General features: G+C 39.6%; 3 long non-coding RNA genes across 3 annotated transcripts; 2 read left to right on the plus strand and 1 right to left on the minus strand.

Annotated features, from left to right (window-relative positions):
- Window position 1: 1 nt before the first annotated feature.
- LOC128630045 (uncharacterized) lies at window positions 2-3,899 on the plus strand. Its single transcript, XR_008394270.1, has 3 exons — window positions 2-827; window positions 926-1,171; window positions 1,256-3,899. It is a non-coding gene; the product is annotated as an uncharacterized LOC128630045 (long non-coding RNA).
- On the minus strand, window positions 1,713-9,874 carry LOC128630073 (uncharacterized). The gene is made up of 4 exons (XR_008394313.1): window positions 9,802-9,874; window positions 4,600-4,641; window positions 3,916-4,133; window positions 1,713-1,792 (listed from the first exon to the last, which is right to left on the minus strand). It is a non-coding gene; the product is annotated as an uncharacterized LOC128630073 (long non-coding RNA).
- On the plus strand, window positions 7,685-10,334 carry LOC128630048 (uncharacterized). The gene is made up of 4 exons (XR_008394275.1): window positions 7,685-8,353; window positions 9,411-9,547; window positions 9,646-9,737; window positions 9,815-10,334. It is a non-coding gene; the product is annotated as an uncharacterized LOC128630048 (long non-coding RNA).
- The last annotated feature ends 13,076 nt before the right edge of the window (window positions 10,335-23,410 follow it).

The following is a 23,410-nucleotide window of genomic DNA, read 5'->3' on the forward strand; positions in this document are numbered from 1 at the left end:
CCCCCCCCCCCCCCCGATACAAAATCTGCCCCGTGAACGTGTGTATTGACGCCTCTACACAGCCAAAACCCCCCTCCAGCTTTCAATCTGAGGAAGATGTCACCTTCTCTGACCTGGTCCCCGACCATTCTTCCCTCTTCTCACCTACCAGTCCGCCCCACTCTCAGTGGTCCTCTCACTTCACCTTTGCTGACTTTCCCATGTTCCCAGGACGCACCCCATTTTCTTCCCCCCACCACTCTCCTCAAGATTACGCACCCACCAGTCCTGTGAATTATCAATAAAACTACATATTACTCATACTAAGTGTCCCTCATGTTTATTTCATGTCATTTTTATCCACAACACAGCCCACTTGAAGTACATCGACAATGTCTCGAGAGTCCTTGAATGGATGAAATCACTGTGCCAGCGGTACAAGGTCACTCCGGCCAAGTTATTTCTGACGCGTGTTTCCAAGTTCCTCCATTAACTCGATGAGTAACTGTCCAAGGGCCGAGTTGGCTCCACGAGGCTGTGGAGTCTCCAGAGACTGCTGCAGTGGGAGTGCAGACATCTGTCCGGTCGAGTCGTGCTCCACAGGCAAGGCGTGCGAGCGGAGAAGAGTGAGGGAGTACTTACAGCTCCTGCACGGCAAACTGTCGGACGCTGTCCCTGTTTCACTGGATGATCTGAACTCGTCCAGCAGACCCGGACATGCTCAACCATTGCATCGGGCTGCTGTGTGCTCACTTCTTTTCGGTCAGCGGACACAGGACCGGAGTCCTGCAGAACCTCACGACTGAGGAGTTTGAGAACCTCGAGAAGGCTGACTCTTTCTGATCAATGTAAGTAACTTCTGGGTATTTCACTTTTATTTCCAGGGGCTGCTGTGTTGTACATGGGGGTGTTTAATATTTTTTCATTCATTGTCCTTTTCTCCCAGGTGAAGCAGCACAAACCTGCCTCTGCTTTTGGACTCGCTAAGCTAGCCATCACCAAGCTGGAGCTGAAGTGGCTGAAAGCTTTCTGCCGCCTGAGGAAGCATATGCCGGGATATGAGACTTCTGTGGGGTGGCTTTTCTTTTCTGGCACACAGGCCAGGATTTCTGCGCATGTCAAGCTTGCCCTGCGGGCACTCGTGGGAAGAGACATCACTGTGTCGGACATCCACACAGCTCTAGCAACCTACGTAAGCATGATTAAAATGTTTTTTAACAAATTCATTCCAATGTGTTAAACGTTAAAGTGATAGAGAAATGTCTCCTGTTCACAGTGCGAACGCAAAAGACGAACAACGCATGCTCGTGACCAAGACGATGTGCTACAGCAATTAGCTGAGTCGTGGAGCTGTCGGTCAGCGAGGCGCACTCCGCCCAGTCTGCGCTAGAGTCCGCTGCGGGCATAGGTGCTACATAGGCCGGTTGTTTTTGGCTAATGGCCCTGTGTGTGTGTGTGTGTGTGTGTGTGTGTGTGTGTAAATATTTCATTAAAATGTTTGAACTGAATTCCCCTTGTCAAAAGTACAGTAGCATCACTCATGGCGAGACCACACAACCGAAATTTCCGAAAGTACATGGACTGAGCTCCGGGCGAAGTTCGCAGGCTTTGCCCAGGGAGAGAGCGTCAATTAGCTGAATTTTTTCCTCGTTGATTTCAATGGTTTATGCGTTCCTAGTCAGGGCAAGCTACTGTTTGTTGCACCTCTTCCATCCTCCTCCACGGTCTGAAGCCAGCTGCAGCCACCTTTTCATCAGCGTCACAATCTCAGCACTTGTTGCCCTTGATGTTAACGGGTTCTTTCGGACAGCATCTAATGAACATGAGGCAAAACAGTTGACAACTTCTGCAATTCGAGACACGCTAAAAAGGCTATTTATACTTCTACGTCAGACCTTTGCGTTGCCTGATGTGCACCTCTAAAAAAAACTGTAATGACGCGTCGTGTGTATGCAGACAACAGTTGTGATTGGTCATTTGTGCAAACAGAGACCCTCCCCAGGATGATAAATATATCTGCAGTAATTTCATATTCACTGAGAATAAATGTAATGAAGCAGATTGCTTGTAGCTTATAATAAAAGTGCTGAGGCTTATTACACACTTATTCAAGTTACAGTTAAATAATGAATATGGGCTTAAAGTGCAGTCCCTCATCTTTAATTTAAATGTATTCACATCCACATTGGAGGAAGGGTTTAGGAATTACAGCTCTTTAATATGTAGCCCCCTCTTTTTCAAGGGACCAAAAGTAATTGGCCATTTTACTCAAAAGCTGTTTCATGGACAGGTGTGGGCTATTCCTTCGCTATTTCATCAGTTAAGCACAGGGTAGCTGCAGGTATCAGCACTTACATTTTTGGAAATTTCTTGCCTATGATATTAAAAAGTATTAGATTTGAAGACCTGCACATCACTTCAGTCATGCTACACGATGCATCAGCTTTAATGGATTGTGTTCACGCATATACATCCATTCCTGGGTTTAAGTAAACTACAGCAGGGTAAACTTCTATAGAGGTAGATGGGAGACCAGAGCAAATATCCTGTTTGCATTACCATTTGCTCCAACAGTGAAAGAAAAATCCAGTATTTCCTTTCCATGACTTTCCAGGAAAGGAGAAATCTAGAGAGATAAGACTTTAAGGACCTGCAGACAGCCTGTAAGCAGGTAAAAGGTCTGGAGTTGATTCCAGGTGTGGCATTCACATTTGGAAGCTGTTGTTGTGAACGCACAGCATGCGGTCAAAGGAGCTCTCAATGCAAGTGAAACAGGCCATCCTTAGGCTGTAAAAAAAGATCCATCAGAGAGATAGCAGGAACATTAGGAGTGACCAAATCAACAGTTTGGTACAGTCTGAGAAAAAAAGAACACACTGGTGAGCTCTGCCACAGAAAGGCCTGGATGTCCACAGAAAACAAAAGTGGTGGATGATCGTAGGATCCTTTCCATGGTAAAGAAAAACCCCTTCACAACACCAGCCAAGTGAAGAACACTCTCCAGGAGGCAGGCGTATCATTATCCAAGTCTCCCATGAAGAGACGACTTCACAAGAACAAATACAGAGTTCACCACAAGGTGCAAACCATTCATAAGCCTCAAGAACAGAATGGCCAGATTAGATTTTGCCAAAAAAAAAAACATCTAAACAAGCCAGACCAAGCATTCTTTGGGCAGATGAAACTAAGATCAAACTGTACCAGAATGATTGGAACAGCTCGTGATCCAAAGCATACCTCATCATCTGTAAAACACGGTGGAGGGAGTGTGATGGCATGGGCATGCATGGCTTCCAATGGCACTGGGTCACTAGTAGTTATTGGTGATGTGACAGAAGATGCAATCAGATGAATTGTATGTGAATATATTGTCTGCTCAGATTCAGCCAAATTCAGTGAAGTTAATTGGACGGCGCTTCACTTTACACATGGACAATGACTCAAAACATACTGCAAAAGCAACCCAGGAGTTTTTTTAAAACAAAGAAGTGGAATATTCTGCAATGGACAAGTCAGTCACCTGATCTCAACCCGGTCGAGCATGCATTTCACATGCTGAAGACAAAATTCAAGGCAGAAAGAACCATGAACATACAACACCTGAAGACAGCTGCAGTAAAGGCCTAGCAAAGCATCACAAAGGAGGAAACCCAGCATTTGGTGATGTCTGTGGGTTCCAGACTTCAAGCAGTCATTGCCTGCAAAGTATTCTTGACAAAGTATTAAAAATGAACATTTTATTTATGATTATGTTCATCTGTCCAATTACATATGAGCCCCTTAAATAAGGGAACTGTGTATAAAAATGGTTGCAATTCCTAAACGTTTCATATGATATTTTTGTTCAACCCCTTGAATTAAAGCTGACGGTTGCTGGCCTAAATTTAGCCAATTACCCAAAGACACTTAAAATTCAACATAGAAGCAAATACTCACATTTGCTGTAGATTGCTGTAGATGCTGTAGGCAGATTCTGTATCGAAGAAGAGGGGGGAACCCTGGATCTCCATTCCTAGAGCGGGTGCTGCGAAGATAGTTAAGTAGCATCATGATATCAGCAGTGAGATGCACAAGCTGGTAATGAGTGTCCAGATCCAGATCCAGATCCAGGTCCAGTAACGGAGAGAGAAGGGACTGACGACGGGCACCGGCACCTAGACATACAGAAGCGGTATTAGTCAGATGTGGATAAATTGGAAAAACACTTTAAAGATCTTTAAGAGTAATACACTATGGGTTGTTAGTCAAAAAGTCGAAAGAAGTGTACGAGCTGAGGAGTGCTAAAACACACACACACACACACACACCCTTGTACAGTCAAGGGCGGGCAAGTAGACATAACACACACACACAATCTCTCTCACACACACATACTATTATAACTTTATAAGAATAATAAAAAGGAATATTAAGATATTATAAGGGTAATGTCTTATAATAATAACATATATATATATATATATATATATATATATATATATATATATATATACTCTTTATAAAAATGATAAGAAGTAGGAAGTACAGTAAACTGTTTTTTCAAGCAGTATATATAATAAGAGATATAGAGTAAATCTGAAAATAAAATATAAACTAGATATACAGGAAAATATAACTTACTCATGATTCAGATGGTGAAGATTCTCGTCTCGCAAGGGAGGCCTAAATTTTAAGAGAACCATGAAGAGAGCCAGTTATAAGGGTGGCTGGGTCAAACTGCCCCCCCCTCGAGATAACAATAAGACCAAGGTCCCATTAGATTGTTTAGTCTCCTCCACTTTCTATTCTCTAGGTAAATCAAAACTGAAGATTCTGATGCCCTGGGTAACTGAAAACTCTGGTTTCTGATTCTCTGGGTGACTGAAAACTCTGGTTTCTGATCCTCTGAGTAACTGGAAACTCTGGGTTTTTATTTTCTGGGTTATTAGAAATGCCTGGGTTCTGATTTTATGTGTAAATTAAAACCCCTGGTTTCAATTCTATGTGTAAGTGAAATAGGCCTTTTCTGGAACATAAGAGTAAGGTAAATGAGCTCTTTTTTAACCCTATTGGTAGTGAGATCATAGTCTTCTTGAAACATATGGGCTATTTAGTGTGTAAATACAGTATAAATACTGGAGCTTAAGCTCAGGGTAGGGGGATCACTTCTGAGAATTCTCATCGGTGTGGATCTCGTGTGGTGGAATGGAACAATAAAGCTGGACCCTTGCTTCTTCTCACTCACGGCTGGTGTATTTTTTTCTATCTCCAACTGGGCTCTGAGGTAGATGTGAGTATTGGCTTCTAAGTTGAATTTTAAGTGTTTTGGGGTAATAGGCTAAATTTGAGCCAACAGCATCGAGGCAGCCAAGTTGTTTATCACTAGGACCCTGCTCCTATAGGACAGCTATGATTGAATCCATCTCCATCTATTTAGATTTTCTAGAACCTTATTGGTCAATCCATCCCAGTTCTTCTGCATATATCGATCTGTGCCAAAGAAGATCCCAAGTATTCTCAGTCCCTCCATGAACACTCCTATGGGAGGTGAGGTATATTTTCCTCCTGCCATTGACCTAGAAGCAAGGCATCAGTTTTGTTCCAGTTTACACGTGCAGATGATGCGCTCTGAAAGACATCCAGGCCAGAAAACACATGACTGATGTCATCCTCGGACCTGATTATCACCGTCAGATCATCAGCATATGCTGTGACCTTGACTGTGGTCACATCAGATAAGTCAGGGCTTAACACTGAAAACCCTTGCAGATTTTCTCGCAGGTGTCTTAGCAGGGGCTCAATGGGGAGAGTGTACAGCAGACCGGACAGGCTACAGCCTTGTGGAACACCTCTGTGCACGGAAAAGTTCTTGTTAGTGTTCCGTTTATTTTCAGCATACTGTACACATCAGTGTACAGCAGCCTAATCCATGAGATGAAGCGTCCACCAATGCCCAAAGCTGTTAGGGTCTTAAAAAGATAACCATGATCCAATCTGTCAAAAGCCTTCTCTTGACCTAGTGACACTAGTCCCATCTCTACCTTATATAGCTCTGTGAGGTGCAACAGGTCTCGCACCAGAAAAAGGTTGCTGAAGATTGAGCGTTCTGGGATGCAGTATGACTGGTCATCATGTAGTATTGTGGCTAAAAATCTTTTAAGGCGGTTTGTTAATGCCTTTGAAAAGATTTTATAATCTGTCCCAAGGAGGGAGACAGGACGCCAGTTCTTTAAGCTACCAAGGTCTCCTTTTTTGGGTAACAGGGTAATTACAGCTCTCCTACAGCTAAGGGGTAAGACTTTTGTTTCCATACATCTGAGTATGACAAAGTGCAGGTCTGGGCCAATCAAGGACCAGAATGTTTTATAAAATTCGGAGGTCAATCCATCCAGCCCCAGTGACTTTCCGTTTGACAGTTGTTGAGCAGCTGTACTGAGCTCTTCTAAGGACAGTGATTTTTCAAGTTCGTTTCTCTCACCCTCGCTCAGCTGTGGTAGTCCATTCAGAAGTTCTTCAGTTGCTTCAGGATCACATGGTTGACTATTGTACAGTTCCTCATAAAAAGATAGTGCTTGTAGAATGATGTCATCTTTGTCGGTAGTTTCTTGTCCATTGGGTAGTTTCAAGTGGCTGATGGACTTCTTCTCTCTGTTTTTTTTCTCCAGTGCAAAGAAGAAAGATGTAGATGAGTCCATTTTAGTATATTGTGTAAACTTGGCCCGCACCATGGCACCTTGATCTCTCTCTTCATACAAGTTTTTCAGAAGAATTTTATATATATATATATATATATATATATATATATATATATATATATATATATATATATATATATATATATAGAGAGAGAGAGAGAGAGAGAGAGAGAGAGAGAGAGAGAGCTTCTAAATACTAAGGAAATTGAAAAAGAGCCCTGAAATGTTAATGGAAATCATGGAAGAACTTTGAGACTGAAAAGAGAGGAGAAGAGTCTCCTAAAACTGGGGAAAAGAAAACCCTCTCAATATTATGAAACTTGGGGAACAGCATCACAAAGATGAGTTGAGACGTGTCTTTCATCAAGTCTGGTGAAATTGAGAAAGATCCAAATTGAGAACGAGGAATTCAAAGAAGCGCATCATGATTAAGAATGTGCCTTTCAAGAGGAACATGAGGAAGAGCTGATCTAGCCTGGCAACGCTGAGAAAGAGTCTTTTAAGACCAAGGATGTTGAGGAGCCTCTCAAGCCTGAGGAAGGTACGGAAGAAGTTCTCAAAAATAAGGAAGTTGAGGGAGAGTTTCTCCAAAATAAAGAAGTTGAGGACGAGGTTCTCAAAAATAAAGAAGTTGAGGAAGATTTTCTCAAAACTTAGGAAGTTTAGGAAGAGCCTTTCAAGCCTGAAGAAGTTTAGGAAGAGTCTCTCAAGACCAAAGTGTCATGATTCCCCCTTGAAGCAGCGTGCTCTAAGCGCGAATGCGTGAGCACCTGCTTTTCCGTTGTTGACCGTAGTGACATCTGGACACGTGTGTTTTGTTTATGTTTCTGTCATGTCTCCTCCCTGTTCTGTCATTGGCTGGGATTTCACGTGGGTCTGTATTGCTCTCAGCTGCTAGCGGTTTAGACGCTGATCATGTCCACATATATACCGCGCGCCTTCCAGCACACAACGTGGAACATTATCGTAGAGTTAGTTTAGTTCGTGTCGTAGTCGTAGTCGTAGTCGTAGTCATAGTCACGGTCACGGTCCATGTTTAGAGTTAGTTCGTGCTGGATTATCCGCTCCCAGTTCCTCGTCATAGTTCGTTTCTCGTTTTGTTTATCGACCCTGTTTTCCGTGACCATGACCTAGATTCCAGCCTTGCCCCGTGTATGCCTGTTTTCCAATCGCCTGACCTCTTGCATGTTTGCGGATTACGTTTTGGATCACGTTTTGGATTTGTCTGCCTGTCTCTCTTTCAAATAAACAACTGTTCATCCTGCACTTGCATCCGTCCTATCTCCGCTCCGTCACGATACGTGACATAAAGAAGGTGAGGAAGACTTTCTCAAGACTTAAGAAGTTGAACTGAAAGGAAGTGTCTCAGGTCTGAAGAAGTTGAAGGAGAGGTTTAAAAAATAAGGAACTGGATGAAGTGGTTCTCAAAACTGAGGAAGTTCAAGAAGAACCTTTCAAGCCTGGGGAAGAAAAGGAAGAGTCTCTCAAGACCAAGGAAGGTGAGGAAGATTGCTACAAAGCTGAAGAAGAGTCTCTCAAGTCTGAAGAAGTTGAGGAAGAGCGTCTTCTCTTCTCTCCACTTGGGCAGGAAAACCATCCATGAGCTGCAGTAAAATGTAGCCTTAGTGTTTGTTGATACAGTGGGGGTCATGATGTCTGAGTCCAGCAGCAAGAATTGACCATTTTACTCAACTGGCCAGGTTGGTACACCTGCTGAATAAGATGTTTGAAACCTATTTGACTTGTCGAATAGAGTGCTTTTCAGTACAGAATCTAACTAGAAAGATTACTGGTAGATCAGAGAGAATAGTCGGGAACATATAAAAGGATTTGAAAACATCTTTTCCTACATCTTTGTGGGATTATATAACCGACTTTAAGTCCGGCAGTAACACACAGGTCTTTTTTCCAGAAGTGTACTTAACTCCAGAGGTAGCTCAAATTAACAATGGAGACAATGTAAACATTTTGTTATCTTTTAAAGGCTTGCAAAGTCTACCGTTTTCCATGGTGAACAAACAAAATGCATATATTTCCTGTGTAAAGTCCTACTTTGTCGGACATCTAAGGGGGAGGAGGCATACAGAATGGAGGACTCATTTCTTGACCGGGAGATAATGAACCTTCATGGCAGTTATTGTATAAAAACCCTCTACCAAAAAGTTCTGTTGACTTACAGTGGCGGATTTTACGTTGTGCATTACCAACAAAAGTGTTTTTGTTTAAATGTAAATATGCATCGTCTCCACTGTGTACTTTGTGTGATGAACTCGATACTGTGCTTCATGTCTTTTGTGAATGTTGTAAATTATCTCCGCTCTTTAATCTATTGTATACAATGTTTCGTAGTTTGGGGATCATTTTCTCTAAAACAGGGTTTATTTATGGGGTAGATATTCTCGCTACAGGCAGGAAATCTGTACCTATTCGGATTTTTTGGTCGTCAAGCAAAATTAGCCATTTAGAAGGCTTACAAAATGGGATCAGAAGGGAAAGAAGTAAACATGGTTAAATTATCTAAGGCCTTGGTTGAGTCTAGGATTAGATTAAAGTACGAATTTTACCAAATGAATGGTGATCTTCCGATGTTTGAGAAGAAATGGTGTGTAAACAAAGGGGTGACTTATAAGAGGCGAGAATCTCTTTTTCAATTGGTAATGGTCGTTAAAACAATGTGTTCTGTAAGGTTTTTTTAAATTGTAGAATAAATTATATTTTAAAAGTCAAAGTCTCTCTCTCTTCTCTCTCTCCCCATAGATGTGTCGTTATCTGTAGCATCCCTGCTGGTGCCTCTACAAATTACACCTGCAACATGAGGGGTCGTCATGTGAACATCATTCCCGATGTTATCCAGGCTCTCACGCTCTGTGAAGTGGAAGTCTATGGGGTTCCAGGTTACACTTTTGCATCCAGTTCACAATTTCATATACGTTTGAAGTCAAATTAAGTTTTACAACAGCTGCTAAATGTCAATACTGTTAATTTTTTTTAGTGCCTGTTACTAAGAGGGCATTTCTGAGATTGAAGTTTAACAGCAGTGAGGATCTTATGAACCCTACTGTGAGGGACAAAATTCTTCAAAAGGTTTGTGTTTATGACATGTATGGTAGATTCATACATACACAAATAAATAAATAAATAATAGTACTTTTTCATCATAGATGATATCTGCCAATGTCCAGCCTTCAGTGCGTCAGATCCGTTGGACTAAGGAACCAGAGGTGGAAAAAGAAACTTAAAAAACGGTAGGAAATATCACTACTACTACTGCAATAATAATAATAATACAACTACTTCTACTGCTAATAATAGTAATATAGCCATAAGAGGCAGTCTGTGGGGTCCAAACACTCCCTGCGTATAGCACCCCCAGTGGCCAGTTCTTGTCAAGATTCATAGAACAATAGAGACCATATGTGAACTTTCTTACACATCACATTTTGTGATGATAACTCAACGCTAGTTGTGTAACCTACCTGCTGAAAGCCGACTGGCAGAAGGCAGACTTTTTTTTTTTAAGTAATTCAGTTACAGATTAGCAGAAAGCGCACAGCAAATTCTGCTCAATTGGAATTTTGGTTCCTGAGAAACAGCTATTTGAACTTAACGCTGACCCTTATGAACATGAACAGCACGCCCCAGGTAGCCAATTTGAGTGAGATTGCATCAGATACTGTGGGGTCCTTCCCTGAACTTTATATTCAAGTTTTGTGGCAATAGCTTAATGGGAAACTTTTCAATTATCTGATAGGCCAATGACAGGCATGTTTTTTTTCAGTAATTAAGTCATTATGAGAATCTATTATAGATTAACACATACTGTATATCTACCATACCAAATTTCAGCTTGATCAGACATACAGTTCCTCATAAACAGCTATCTGATCTTAGCTCTGCTCCCTTTGTATGACCAAATTTGGCACATAGCAAAAAATGCTAAACTAACTTTTGCCAACTAGTGCTAGGATGTTTGGCCTAGCTTCAGAAATTTGGTGACAGTCCTCAATAATTAATTTTTGGTGTGATGCTCACTAATTATCAAAAACATGTTGACATTTGTAAACAGCAACATCTCACTTTCCTGGGTAATGGGAGAGAGTACTACAACCCCAATTCCAAAAAAGTTGGGATGTTATGAAAAATGTAAATAAAAACAGAATGCAATGATTTGCAATCTCATAAACCCATATGTTATTCACGGTAGAACATAAAAAACAAATCAAATGTGTAAACTGAGGAAATGTAGCATTTAAAGGAAAAAAATAGGTAACTTTGAATTTATGGGCGCAACACGTCTCAAAATAATTTGGGCGGGGCAACAGAAGGCTGGAACAGTAAGTGTTACTAAAAAGAAACAGCTGGAGGAACATTGTGCTACTAATTATGTTAACTGGCAACAGGTCAGTAACATGATTAGGTATAAAAAGAGCATCTTGGAGAGGCAGAGTCTTTCAGAAGTAAAGATGGGCCTCTGTACACCAATCTGCGAAAAACTACAACTACAATTTGTGGAACAATTTCAGAATAATGCTCCTCAATGTAAAATTGTGAAGGCTATGAATATCTCATCATCTACAGCACATCATATCATGAAAAAATTCAGAATCTGGAGAAATCTGTGGCTCTCCTTATAGATAGCTTCACCATATCAACGACTAAAAGTTTTTATTAAAGTAGTACAGCACAAATCTGTTTATTATTAGACTTTGATTATGTGGAATGTTTGCCAGAGAAGTCGCTGTGAATGATTTGCTATCATAGAAAGGATAACTTATTACAATGAGCTCGTTAATATAAACCTGAGATATGAATTGCAGCCTTCAGACCTTCTGGCCTATCAGATTCCAGAGTGCAACAGCAGTGTGATATAATTTGTATTAAATACACTAAAATCTCTCTTGATAGTTATATGAAATTTGCAGAACATCAGTTTACTGTTACTTATTTATTAATTCATTGATTTATTTCTTTTACCTGAGTGATATCACACTGAAACATGAAATATATCTGAAACAACAAGAAGAAGATGAAGTGGAAGAAGAACTGTTCAAAGAACAAAAAGAAAAAAAATCAAATGTGTGAGGTTTGGGTGTAGCACTTGAAAATACTAGCTAACTGATGTTATAGGTTTATTAATTAGAAGTACTAGAAGTTTTTTAGTTTATTTGTTTGGGAAATGTATCTATGAAAAATTACCACAGGGTTTGTACAAGGTGCTTGAATTTGGCATTTGGAAATATAAGTACTGGAAGACCTTAAATAGCCTTTTTTTATGTAACAGTGGTTAAAAAGTGCTTGAATGTTATTTATTTATTGACTTTTTATCAATCACTTTAAAGGGTTTATTTTCAAAAGAACACGAATACAACCCTTTCACTCAAAATATGACTCCCCGCTGCAGCCCCTCCTCCTCCTGCTGTTCACTCATTCATTTTAACAGGGACAGCTTCGGTCCACTTCTCAGACCCCCTTAGCACCTTTTTTTTTTTTAAAGCACCTAGCGACATATCTAGAGACTTTTCAGACAAACCTTAGCTACTTTCCGTAGAAGAGAATGGCCAGTACTGCCTGGTGAGTGCAAGGTCCTGCTTTCAGAAACAGAAAAAATATGTAAATAAGAACAGCTTTATTGGGAATTCGGCTGTATTAAAATTCAGCATGTGAGCACAGAGAGTAGGATGTATTATAAAGGGCTGACTCTAGGCAGAGTGAAAATACGATGCAATGGTGAAATTATGGTGAAAATGAAGCAATGACTGGGAAATACAAATTTAGTCCATCACGGCTGGGAAAAGGGGCTATATTAAAATGGTTGTTTAAAAAAATATATATATATATATATTTATTATTATTATTATTATTATTATTATTATTATTATTATTATTATTATTATTAATATTTTTTTGGAAATGAAGGATATGTTTGAATGACATCTCTTGTATAGTCCTTGAAAGAAAAAAAGTGCTCAAAGTCCTTGAAAGTCCTGGAATTTCATTATGAAGCATCTGTACAGTACATCTGTATTGTACCTGTTATATGTACTATGCGATTGATGTACTAAACATGCCTCTTGATTTCTGGGTTTAGCATAGTTATACCTCGGTTTGAGTTTAAAACAATTGCTAGATTTTCTGGTAGAATATTGCTAGTTAAGTTTCTCTCACAGATATTACTGAGTAGATAAAGTATATTCAGTAGCTTTTCTGGGATAGTGAGAATTTAGGTTAATATAGTAGAAAACAAAACACTCAGATTATCCTGGTTGTAAGAACTGCTCATTCATCTGTACACCTTTACAGTTTTCACTGCAGATATATCATCAGCTTTATTGAACAAGACTCAGAATCCTTGACACCTCCCAGCCAATCAGTCATCACAGTCATGATGAATTTTTGTATGGTTGGAAGCATGTTTAAAACACAAAGTGCTGTGATCATGTAAGAATGAGGTTTTACTCACTGGCATAAATGTGTTCACTTTAAACTTTGTTCCTTCCCTTAAACACTTACCTGCTTGAGAATTTCCAATGTTTGTAGAATGATGATTCTCAGTACAGCACATTGCCAAGTATTAATGGGCTTTAAATTTATTTATTTGTGACAATTATGGGATTTTCTAATTTGTTTAATATGTGAACTTCTTATCACTCCACCGTAGAAACAAAACAAAAAAAAACCCAAACCACTAAATGCTAGCTTCATCTTCTTTTAATTTGATTGTCAGTGCTCAACTCAAACCAACAGCAGTATTATTAATAATATCAGGAATGATTGTGTCTAAAATCAACCACTGATTATATCCCACTTGTTTGTTTCTAGATTGTATGATTTATTTAGCCAAATCTAAACTCACTTCTCCATTTGTGTAACTGGATACTCAGGATAATAAAATTTCACTCTCGTTTCCATCCATCCCCATTTTCTACATCTCCTATCATACAGGAACCTTGAGCCTATCCCAGAGATCATAGGGCACAGGACAGGGTACACCCTGGACAGGGTACCAGTCCATTGCAAGGCACACTCACATATACATTCACACACCCATTCATACACTACAGACACTTTGGACATGCCAATCAGCCTACCATGCATGTCCCTGGACAGGGGGAGCAGCACAGGGAGAACACGCAAACTACGCACACACAGGGTTGTGGTGGGAATCAAACCCCCAACCCTGGAGGTGGGAGACGAACGTGCTGAGAACTAAGCCACCGTGCGCCCCACTCTGGTCTCTTTAATTTAATAAAAATGTGACACACAGAATAGCACAATGTGCTATCAAATAAATAGTGGGTGACTGTTTTCTTTATAGTGTATATGCACTGTGAATGATTTCTTATCTAAACACATAAATGTAACTGACATGCTGCTTTATTAAATCATAGCAACTTGAGCACCTGCCTAGCCCAACTCTGAATATGAGGAACTTTCCTACACGAATATTGACATAACTAATGGTCTGCACTTATATAGTGCTTTTTAACCTTAGCAGTGTTTCCCATTCACCCATTCTCACACCAATGGTAGCAGAGCTGCCATGCAAGGTGCTAACTTGACATCAGGAGCAGCTTGGGGTTCAGTGTCTTGCCCAAGGACACTTCGAGTCATGTGGGCCAGGAATCGAACCTCCAACCCCACGATTAGACAACCTGCTCTACCACCTGAGCACAGCCACCAACTAGATAACTAGATGTTTAAGTCAGCTTATCCCATTCCTACATTTTCTTGTTACATATAGATTAAGTCTCTTAAGTGTTTCCTACATGTATATATATTTTTTAATTTGCATGTCTACCAATATGTAAGCCAATGCATATGTTTTACACTACTAATACAAAATGTCCCAGTGAGGCCTTCTACACCCATCAAAATATTGCCATCTCACTGTTTGACAGAATAAAATATAGCAATGATGCTTTAGAATTAGATAAATTAAGTTTCTGCAAAATATTAACTGAACTATTCATTTAGAATTCAAAAAGTACATTAATGACTTTAGTAATGACCACTGTGTATCCCATGTAGCACACTAACCCTAATGTGTATGACCGCATGTACTATGTTGCAATAATAATAATAATAAAATTTATTATTATTATTATCACCAAATAATCACTTCACTGGACAGGAATGTGATGTAACGACACAGGACAGTTAGCAGGAAGTAAGCGCAGGAGCGCCGTCTTTATTGATAAACAAACTAACAAAACACAAGAAACGCGGTCTATGCTGAACAGGACTAGCTGGATCAACCATGGAACTACAGTCTAGGCATTACTCGAAAACAGAACATGGAAGTGAGACCGCTAGCATGCTACACGCATTCTAACACAGTGCTAAAGCTATACTCCTTAAACACTACTAACGTTACAAACTATAATACTGCGCGAAGTGCGCAGCCACACGAGGGGTTTAAATAACCAACATAATTAAACTAAAGCATAGACACCTCGAGAAATAAAGACACACCCTCGAACATAAGCCAATACCTGGACAGGAAGTAAATCAAAACAAACGAGCCGCGCGTGTCCATCTGTCAGAGTCTCGTGCACGCGCGCTCTGCAGCAGTCTTTGTGCTTCGACGCCGCAGCGCCATCCACCGGCGGAAGCGTAACAGATGTAAAAACAGACTTAAAAACATTGAGTCATTTAACACAGGTCAACTGTTTTCTATTATACAAGCAGCGTGTGTGTGTTCTGTTTCATTTCATTTTCTTTTCAGGGATAAACATACTGGAGGTTTTTTGTTGATCTGGCACAAAATTAAATGGAACTAAGTTACATTAAAAAGGGGGAAACTTTGGGTACCAAGGTTATAAGTTATAAACTAGGGGAGAGAGAGAGAGAGAGAGAGAGAGAGAGAGAGAGAGAGAGAGAGAGAGAGAGAGAGAGAGAGAGAGAGAGAGAGAGAGAGAGAGAGAGAGAGAGAGAGAGAGAGAGAGAGAGAGAGAGAGAGAGAGAGAGAGAGAGAGAGAGAGAGAGAGAGAGAGAGAGAGAGAGAGAGAGAGAGAGTTGGCATGTGGTCTGCGTCTCTGTAGCACCGCTGTTCTACAGTAAGTGCTGAGGGCGAGACCTGAATATCGGGCTGCCAGATCGCTTCATTTCAACTATAACTATTAAATGGATGGGAGTGGGGGTTGGGGTTAACATTTGACCAACCAAAATCATTTCAAAATTGAGACGTAAAAGTCCTGAGGTTACAAAGGAACCCATCGTTTAGCAGCTGATTTAGAATTAAAAATGTCATGTATAAGTCTACATAATGAGTCTTTATTGGTCACATATGCAGTAGAGCACAGTGAAATTGTTTTCTTCACATACCCCAACATGTCAGGAAGCTGGGGTCAGAGCACAGGGTCATGATATGGTGACCTGACCTTCTGATCAGTAAACCAGAGCCTTAACCTCTAAGCCACCTCTGCCCCAGTGGTGAGAGAAACATGAATGTTCATAGCATCTATTACTTCTTACCCCACTATTTGCCAAATAATACAAATATAGACTTATAAACACCGCTATTAAAAGCTTAATAAGAGAATACTGCAATTTTTGGGAAATTGCCGTTCCCGAGTTTGGCCACACGAGGGCAGTCATGTTCCATCCAGCACAACACACGACGCCTAAAACAGAAGGTAGGTTGTAGGTATTTTACTATTACTACTACTACTTCTAATAATGACCTCAATCGAAGTAATTAAATACGTAATGAACATTGTTGTCTATATAGCTGACCTCGTTTTTCTACACAGCGAGTTAAAGGCGCACAACTATCAGAATCCCAGTTCATAATTGTGTTTGATTGGCCAAGTAGAATAAAGTGTGCGAGGAGTCCGACTCTTTTTGAGCTTATTGGACATTACGCATTGCTGTAATTATCTCATTGGCACTACTTAATTGCTCATAGTTTATTTGACGAATGCAACTGCTGCGACATATTTTGCCAATCTTAAGCTCAGCCGTCATTCTGGAGGCGCAGTTTTGGTTGATGCATGACATTTAGGTTCAAACACAGTGTGTACATCGACTGTAACACAGATAGTGAAAATGGAAATGTGAAAAGAGAAGGCCAGTGATTAGAGAGAGAGAGAATGGGGAAGAAGAAGACGTTAGCAGGTGAAAAGCAGTGCCTAGTGTTTGTTTTAGAAAAAGAGAGCTATTGTGTGACCGTTGGTGTAAGGCCCGCCTCCTCGCCTGTTCTCAACTAGGTCCTGTCGAGTGTGGATAAATAGGTGGGCGCTGCGCGAGAAGTTTTATTGAGCGATTTGACTTCGGGAGCAGCATCATGTCTGGAAGAGGCAAGGGTGGTAATTAATACTCTCTTTTTGCAAGTGGTACCCTCGTTCGTAATTTGAAACTAAAGACTTTAAAGACAACAACAACATCAACAACAAAAACACCTTTAACGAGGTGATAATTATCGCCACCCGGGGTTCGGTATGTCACCCCGTGTGGCCTCCTCGCCGTCGGCGGGGAGGCACTGGGTCAGACTACGTTACAGTGGAGAAGGAGAAGCGCCAGACAGGTCTGAAGTCGGAGTAAACCTTTTAAGTAGTCAATGGATATCGACTACAGATGTATACTCTTTTATTGCAATGCCTAACAGAAAAGAGTATGAAATATGTTTTACCAAAGAACAGGCACTTCAAACATTTTCTCAAATTTTTAATAATAATACAGGAAGTGAATTCTGGAAAAACTGGGAGATGACTACATCAGCTCCCCAAGACGTAAAGAGCATTGTAGTAAAGTTTTGGACTGGGAGAATCGCTGACTCGGATGTAGAACAATACCTCTTAAGGTTTGGTGAGATACTGAACCCTGTTGACAAGCCGCTGGACCAGTTCGGGATATGGTATGGAGTCAGGAGATATAAAATAAAACTCAAGAAAAACCCCGACGGAAGTATATTCCAGATACCAAATTCCATTTCCATGGGACCATACAATGGAACGATTACATACCCCGGCCAAACAAAGCGATGTTTTATATGTAACGATTCCGACCATCAGGCAAAGGACTGTGAGAAAACAAAGTGCTGGAAATGCGGAAGCTTTGGCCACAAAGGAAAGAGTTGTAGAAATACACAAGTATGTAATTTATGTAATGAAACTGGGCATATATATTTTCAATGCCCAAATTCTTACAGCTATAAACTAAGATTGCCGAAAAATCAAAAAGACATTGACCAGAATGCAACACAAAACGCACATAACACAGAGACCAAAACAAACGATAAAGAGGATAACAACTGGGAAGAAAATAAACTACACACAAGTGAGGACGACTCGACATCTGGGAGTGACTCAAGCAGCACCGATACCAGCGACAGCGAAGACAGCGAGGACTCTGAGAGCAGCGCCGAATTTCTGATCCCGGAAGGGAGACGGAAGACACCGGAAGTACCTGCTGGAAGCAGCGGAGCATCTCCGCCCAGTCTTTCGTCTGTGGAGAGACGGCAAGCATCGGAGTTTCCTGCGCTATCAGCTGTAGAAGTCGGCGAGACTCGGATCGGCTCAACCCCTGAAGGAGGTCCACAAGCCCCAGAGGAGCCTACGTGCTCAGAGGGAGAGAGTGGAGCGACCCAGATCATTTCTACACCTGCAGGAAGCCTACAGGGCCGAGAGGAATCATCGCATCCAGCTGGTGAAAGTGGAACAACTCGGACAATCGCCGACAACACAGGTGACACTGCGGACACTCCCACGCTGGCGAAAGGTAAAAACACTTTAGACTATCCATATAAACGCCAAAGGCGAAAGAGGAATTCTCCTGGAAATGTTGACAATGCAAAAAAGGTTAAGGAATGATGTATATCGCCTACTTTTCTTCCCTTTTTTTTTGACATAATGTCTTTGATTTTAACTTCAATTCCTATATCATTTAAGAAGAAATGTGATATATGTCTGCAGGAATTAAGGTTAAATGATGTGGATAATGTTGAGAAAATGTGGACTAATGGACATGCAATAATATCTATCGGAGAAGATTCTTATCTTAATTTCTATGGTTTTTTCAAATTTAACTGTTGCCACATGTAATGTTAGAGGGATTCAGGCAAAAATTAATCAAGTGAAAAAGTTAAATATATTGAGTGGAGAACATGTTGATATTTTATGTATACAAGAGACCAGATTAAGCAGTTTTGCAGACGTACAGGACGCTCAAAGTCTATGGATCAAAGGTCCTTCAATCTTTTCAATAGGTGAAAGTAAAGCTGATGGTATTGCGACCTTATTTTATAACAATAAATTTAAAATAATTAAGAGCCGTGAAATCATTCCTGGTCGATTAATGTTTATAGATGTGTTTTATTGCACAAAAAAAATTAGAGTAATAAATGTATACACAGCACAGGATACTGTTGGTAAAATCCGGCTTTTTAAAAAGCTTAAAATGCTCCTGTGTGTCGGTTTCTATACCATTGTATGCGGTGATTTTAATACAATCACAGATGATAATGATAAAATTTCTTCCAAAATATGTAAAATTAGGAGAGAAGGTGGTGTCCTTAAATCTATAATGAATGAACAGCATTTCACCGACATATTTAGGACATTATATCCCGAGAAAGTGGACTTTACAAGGTTTGATAAAACATGTAAAACTAGGATTGACAGGATATATATTAATAATAATTTTGAGGCAAAATTTTATACAACAAAACTGTTGGTTGAGTCGGACCACTTGACAGTTATATGTGGCATTAGACTTAAAAATGAAGAAAGAAGAAACTATTGGAAATTAAACACACAAATCTTGAAAAGTCCTTTATTGATTATAGAATTAAAGGAAGAAATTAATAGGATTAAAACTTTAGATATCCTCACTACCAATTATTGTGATTTGTGGGAAGTTTTTAAGATCCAGATTAAAAAATTTCTTAAATACAAATGTCTATGTTTTAATAAAGAAAAAAATGAGAAGTACAATACAATTATGACACTATATATAAACCTAAAACTGAAAAATACAAGAGATGAAAGTGAGGAAAACAACTTAAAGGATTTGAAAAAAGAGATAGAAACTTTAAATAATGAGTTTTTACTGAACATTCAAGTCCGAGCAGGAATAATTTCTGATGAACTTCTAAATCAAACAAAAGCAATTTCACTATTTAACAAAAGGAAAGAAGCCCAATATATCGAAGCCATTAAAACAGATAAAGGAACTATAGTGAAAAATCCTAAAGACGTCAGAGATGCTGTTCGGATCCTTTGTTCAAACATGTACAACTCAATTGAAATAGATAATAAACTTCTAAAAACCTTTTTGAATGTAAAAAATAGTGTCGACCTGCCTTCCAAGAGCTTAGGTGAGGAAATAAAAGAGGCTGAGGTTGTTGATGCCATTAAACAATTAAATTTAAAAAAGTCTCCAGGGAAAGATGGTCTCCCGTCTGATTTTTATCATGCATGCGCCATAGATTTGGCTAAATTATTAACGCAAGCCTTTAATGATGGGATCGCTAGAGGTTACATGCATGACTCGTTCTATGAAGGCGTTTTATCCTTGTTGTATAAAAAGGGTGAAATGTGTGATATCAACAACTGGAGACATCTCACCCTAATGAATGTCGATTATAAGATTTTTGCAAAGACCATTATGAACAGGATGAGTGACTATTTGGATGTAATAATAGCTAAACAACAAACATGTGCAATAAAGGGAAGATTTATGTGGGACAATTTGAACACATTAAGAGAACTAGTTTTTGATAAAAATGGTGACAGTTTTTACATTGTGGCTTTGGACCAAAGAAAAGCATTGACTATATCTCAAGAGACTATTTGTGGGAGATTTTAAAACTGTATCAATTCCCTGAAAATTTCATAAACATGATTAAATGCCTTTATGTTAAATCGACGGTTGAAGTAAATGTTAACGGTTCTTTGACTGAACCATTTGAAGTTATGCGGGGTGTAAAGCAAGGGTGCCCTCTGAGTGCAGCCCTATATATTTTATCTATAAACCCACTTGTACAAAAAATCCAAGATGATCATAGACTTAAAGGTCTTCAAATAGGAAAGAACAGAGTCGTGATCTCTGCTTATGCTGATGACATAACTGTATTTGTGAAATCTAAACAAGAACTAGACATCATCTTTGAATATTTTAGCGAGTATGAGCAAGTCTCTGGAGCCTCCTTAAATAAAGCTAAAACGGAATGTGTCTGGATTGGAAATGAAAAAAACAAATTTCCCATAGATGTCCCAGAAGTTCAGCAATTAAAGGTTTTAGGTATATATATAGATAATAATGGCTGTGTCGACCATAACTGGTCAAAAAAAGAAGAAATAATACAAGATGAAATTGATAAATGGAAATCATGTAATCTAAGTTATAAAACTAGAATAAATATTATTAAAACTTTTCTATTATCAAAAATACTGTTTTTATCATGCATCTTACCTCCAACAGAAGTTTGGGTAAAAAGACTTCATAAAATATGCTGTAATTTCATATGGGATACGACTCGTGAGGTTACAAAACGTGAGCTCCTTTTTAAGAGAAGGGAACTGGGAGGCCTTGGGGCTGTCGATATATCCCTAAAAACTAAAATAGCAGTGTGCAAAATCATCGCGAGTGGTATTGCCAGGCAAACCGAATGGATAGGGAACATCTCTAACTGGAAATCTAAAAAAGGTCCATTGAGGAAAGGAATTCCGTATTATAAACTGATGTTTTCCGACTTCACTAACAAGTTTAAAGATCTAAACATCGATTGGGTGAAAGACTCGAGCAAAGAAATATATCTTTTAATTGTTGATCGAGTTTATTGTAACCCTGTGGCTTTCAGAAATTTGGAGGAAGACCAAAACAAAGAATGTCTCCAAAACTTACAGAATAAAATCCTATCTGAACACCTGAGAGATACAACTTGGTTAGTCGCTGTAAGAAGGCTCCCAGTAAGAGCGGTTGTAAAATGGAGCTGTTTTGTAAAAACCAGTAAATGTCCGATGCCTAATTGTAATGAAGAGGAAACACTCGAACATTTCCTGTTAGAGTGTTATCGCGCTAAAGAAACATGGGCTAAATTAAAAATCATTGGTCTCAATATAGAAATAAATATGAACTCAATTTTCTATGGCATTTTTAAAGAAAATTGTAGCAAGACTCAGCATGACTTCATTTGGTTCATAATATGTTTGACTAAATCTAAACTCTGGAAAACAAGAGCCAAAATGACTATAAATCAAACGTTTATATCCAGTGATGTTGTATTCAAGGACATTCAAAAAGAGCTAAGAAGACTAAAAAGCAGCACATCTTGGTTTAAAGACTCTTCAGTGTGGGACAATATTTGCGTGTAATTGTACTTTATGTAAGTTTTTTCTCTCCCTTTCTTTCTGAATATGACTTGTGTAAGATTGTGAATTTTGTATAATTTCAATAAAACTCATTAAAAAAAAAAAAAAAAGCAAGGGTGGTAAGGGACTCGGCAAAGGAGGCGCTAAGCGTCACCGCAAGGTGCTTCGCGATAATATCCAGGGAATCACCAAGCCGGCTATTCGCCGTCTGGCTCGGCGTGGTGGTGTAAAGCGTATTTCTGGTCTGATCTATGAAGAGACTCGCGGTGTGCTGAAAGTGTTCCTGGAGAACGTGATCCGCGACGCCGTCACCTACACCGAGCATGCCAAGAGAAAGACCGTGACCGCCATGGATGTGGTGTACGCCCTGAAACGCCAGGGACGCACCCTGTACGGCTTCGGCGGTTAAACGCTCTAACACCGAACGACGCGAACACAACGGCTCTTTTAAGAGCCACCACATGTCTAGAAAAAGAGTTCTTCCGTGGGGGGGAGGCTTTTTCTTTCGTGAAGCATAAGGCATCAAACGCTGTACAGAAGTAGCGTAAGTGGTAGATCTATTTGTATTTTTTGTAATAAGCTATATATATATATATATATAGGCAATAGCGGAGTTGGGATAAAGGGCATTAGGGTGACTGTGTTTTGTTAGGGTCAGGGAGGAATCCGACCGAGCTAAAGAGGAGGAGGCCGGATGGGCTGGCTGGTGCTAACTAGGCGTGCCTGTTTGGCCCGGGACTACAAGAGCGGAGCGGAGCGCTGCGTACGAGTGGTGAAGCCCTGACACTGGCAAAGACAGAACGAGTCTTCTGACCTACACCTATAATCACATTTTCTTGTTGGACATGCTTTCTCCCCTACAACTAACAATGTCTTACTCTTGCCTTTGCTGCTCTGTTCAGCTCTTCCTACTTTCCTACTGACTGTTTCCCACCCACCTAGTCAACTTTTATTCAACATTTGTTCTTTTCATCTAGACTTTAAATTTATCTACTCTTCACCATCTATTCATATGCTTTCAGTTTGAATGAAAGTGATACTTATATGTTTCTACTAAAACCGTCTTCTAACTCGTTTCACACATTAAATAATATTTAATACAGTGGACATTATATATGTATATGTGTATATATATATGAGAGAGAGAGAATATCCACAAATAGGGAAGAAGATTTCAAAGATGAGGTCATGTCTACAATCATTAAATTACAAAAACAATTATCATGGACGGGACAAAAGGGATGATGGATGAAATGTATGTATGATGTAATAGCTCTTGCCCTAAAATCCGCTATTTTACAGACACAGCTCATTACTGTGCATTGTATTGTTCGGACATAACCACAATTAACGGCTCATCTATAAAAACAAACATTATGTAATACTCATAGGACTATATTTATCATGAAAATGCAAAATAAATAACCAACCTTTCTAATGTTGATA

The sequence above is a fragment of the Ictalurus punctatus genome, unplaced genomic scaffold (assembly GCF_001660625.3).
Source record: "Ictalurus punctatus breed USDA103 unplaced genomic scaffold, Coco_2.0 Super-Scaffold_100046, whole genome shotgun sequence".
Lineage (NCBI taxonomy): Eukaryota > Metazoa > Chordata > Actinopteri > Siluriformes > Ictaluridae > Ictalurus > Ictalurus punctatus.